The 3,143-nt window shown below is 44.8% G+C and overlaps 2 protein-coding genes across 3 annotated transcripts in view; one reads left to right on the top strand and one right to left on the bottom strand.

Annotated features, from left to right (window-relative positions):
* The window catches only part of LOC106874050 (ER degradation-enhancing alpha-mannosidase-like protein 3), a 344,953-nt gene that overhangs the window by 10,262 nt on the left and 331,548 nt on the right, over positions 1-3,143 (bottom strand). The window lies entirely within an intron of this gene.
* The window catches only part of LOC106874461 (ER degradation-enhancing alpha-mannosidase-like protein 3), a 193,216-nt gene that overhangs the window by 42,480 nt on the left and 147,593 nt on the right, over positions 1-3,143 (top strand). The gene's annotated exons all lie outside the window — the stretch shown is intronic.

Here is a 3,143-nt window from a genome sequence, read left to right as displayed (position 1 = left end):
ATTTCTAACCAGTCCACCATCTCCCCCCACCCTAACTCTATATAAACCAGTTCAATATCCCACCTTCTCCAAACTTACTTCGAATATCTTCTGCTGACAGAATATGAAATCCAGAATATGAACAGCTAAGAACTTCCAACCTTTCATATACTCCTATTTCAGCGTTGATCATAATCCCCCCACCCACATCCATTCTTTATTATCTATCTATTTCTTTACCATGTAAACATCGCCCATTAGATACATTTCCCTTGTCTTAAATTCACGCATTCCTTTTAATCACCACGCTTCACTTATTTATTTTTTCTTTACTTTATTCCAGTTTATCGTTCCTTAAACTCATTCTCTCTAAATCTATCTCAATTTGTCTACCATAGTATAAAAGTGCAGAAGTGGCTCTCCCTTTAAACTTACTGGCTCGAGGTATATCCGCCCCCCCGCCCCTTCTACCAGTACTGGAAGTTCTTATCCTCTGTCATCCTTGGTTGTCTCCCGCGAACACTTCTAGGGGCCTAATGCCATCCCCTCCCCTACCCAGGGTTTTATCAATCTTAAGGCGCATAGAGATGGTGGAGTGTATGCAGATTGTAGACATTGTTTTGTTTATGAATTCTGCCAAATGCAAGCTTTCTTTTCAGGTACAGGACACTGCTTTCCCTCATCCTAGGGTCTCACATGCCCACACCTCTCACACTGTCAGAATTAGCACTCTCAACTTCGGCACACTGAAAGGTGGGTCCGGTGAGATTGCTGAGATGCTTGAACGGAGATATGTAGATTTGTGCTGCATCCAAGAAGTAAGGTGGAGAGGATGTTCTGCTAGGTTCCTCACAGGCAAAGAACACAGGTACAAGATTTTCTGGGCAGGGAACACTGACCGGGTCACGGGTGTGGGAATACTTCTTGCAGAGAAATGGGTTGATAAGGTAACCGAGGAAGTCAGAGTATGTGACAGAGTACGTAAGATTAGACTAGTGCTTCACCATAGGTTAGCTACCATCATCTCAGCCTATGCCCCTCAACCGGGGCTGCCGGATGGGCAGAAAGACCAATTCTATGAGACCCTGTTGCAAACTACCTCACTGACGAATGACAGGGACCTTCTCTTTGTGGCTGGTGATTTCAATGGTCATGTTAGACAACATGCAGGGGGCTTCCATGGCGTACATGGAGGCTATAGCTTCAGTTCCCGCAATGAGGAGGGAACCAGACTGCTGGAGTTCTGTGATGCAACCAATCTTATGGTTTGCAATACCAACTTCAGGATAACTGCCTGTCACCTAGTCACCTACTGTTCCGGTAGACACACTAGCCAAATTGATTACATTCTTGCCAGAAATAGGGAAAGAGGACGGTTTATAAATGCCAAAACCTTCCCAGGCAAAGAATGTACCCCTCAACACAGATTAGTAGTAAGCGACTTCAGGATCACGGCTAAATGGTTACCCAGAAGTAGACCAGCTTGGAGGAGAAGGGTCTGGAAGCCTAAAGATCCTGCAAATAGAGAGAGATTTAGAAATGTCTTACTCGAAGCATTTGATTAAATAGAAGGGGATATAGCATCACATAACGTCGAAGACAATTGGAGGTTTCTACGGGACAACCTGCTGAGAGCCATCAACCAGATCTGTGGCTGGTGCAAAGTCCCCTCTCGACCCAAAGTAACGTGGTGGTGGAACAATGTTGTTGACAGAGCTATTAGACAAAAGAAGCAGGCTTGGAAGGACTGGAAGAACGGAGGTAGCAGGGAATTGTATCAGACTGCCAGAAGGGAAGCTAGGAGACAGGTTTACTTAGTCACAAGGGAAGCAAATAAGAAAAAAATTTGCCAATGTTCTGTGCTGTGAGGACCAAAGACTTGAGGTATTTCGGGTTGCAAGACAGTGTGTGAGAGAGAATTGTGATGTCGTAGGAGAGAAATGTGACCGCTTGGATGATGGCCCACTTGCACTAAATGAGGTTGCAAAGAGAGAGGTCTGGAGACGCCACTATGAAAGGCTGCTTAATAAAGAGAATGAATGGGAGGAAGAGAGACTGCCGCATGTCGACCCAACAGAGAGACCAGCTATCCTAATTGACAGTACCTTGGTAAATAAAGCGATCAAAAGTATGAAGACAAGGAAAGCCCCCGGCACATCAGAAATCACTGCAGAGATGCTCAAAATATCTGGCAGTGTCGGCTATAGCCTAGTCACCCCCATATAGTTAATCAGGTTATACACAAAGGAGTCATATCCAATGACTGGTGTAGAAGCACAAAGGTAAAGGTGACGCTTTAGACACAAACAATTACAGAGGTATCAAGTTGTTGGATCAGGAAATGAAGGTCACTAAGAGGGTCATAGCCCAACAAATTAGGGAGACAGTCAGTTTAGATGAGATGCAGTTTGGGTTTGTGCCAGGGAAAAGCACCACTGGTGCTATATTTCTGGTAAGACATCTGCAGGAAAAATATATGCCAAAGATCAACATCTGTACCTGGCTTTTGTTGACATGGAGAAAGCCTTTGACAGGGTCCCCTATACCCTTATCTGGTGGTCAATGAGGAAACTAGGGATAGATGAGTGGTTAGTGAGAGCTGTGCAAGCCATGTACAGAGACGCTGTCAGTAAGGTGAGGGTTGGCAACAAGTACAGTGAAGAATTCTGGGTAGAGGTAGGGGTCCACCAAGGTTCAGTCCTCAGTCCCCTCTTATTTATCATAGTCCTCCAGGCAATAACACAGGAATTCAGGACAGGATGCCCCTGGGAGCTCCTTTATGCTGATGACCTTGCACAAGTTGCTGAGCCACTATCAGAACTAGAGGAGAAGTTTCAGGTGTGGAAGCAAGGACTAGAATCGAAGGGCCTTAGAGTCGACCTAGCTAAAACCAAAGTCCTAATAGGTAGGAAGGTAAACAAAATGCATACCCCTTCAGGTAGATAGCCCTGCTCGATCTGTAGAAAAGGCGTAAGTAGAAACTCTATAAGATGTACCCAGTGTAAGCTATGGACGCATAAGAGGTGCAGCAATATCAAAGGAAGGCTAACTAACAAGATAGTTTTTGTGTGGCAGATGTTCAGGAGCAATAAACACTGTAAATGTGCAGAAAACAACCTTTGCCACAGTCTAGAGAGAAAAACTAGAAATAGTTGATAGCTTCC

The sequence above is a fragment of the Octopus bimaculoides genome, chromosome 1, assembly GCF_001194135.2.
Source record: "Octopus bimaculoides isolate UCB-OBI-ISO-001 chromosome 1, ASM119413v2, whole genome shotgun sequence".
Classification (NCBI taxonomy): Eukaryota; Metazoa; Mollusca; class Cephalopoda; order Octopoda; family Octopodidae; genus Octopus; species Octopus bimaculoides.
This window is presented reverse-complemented; position numbering and strand designations above follow the sequence as displayed.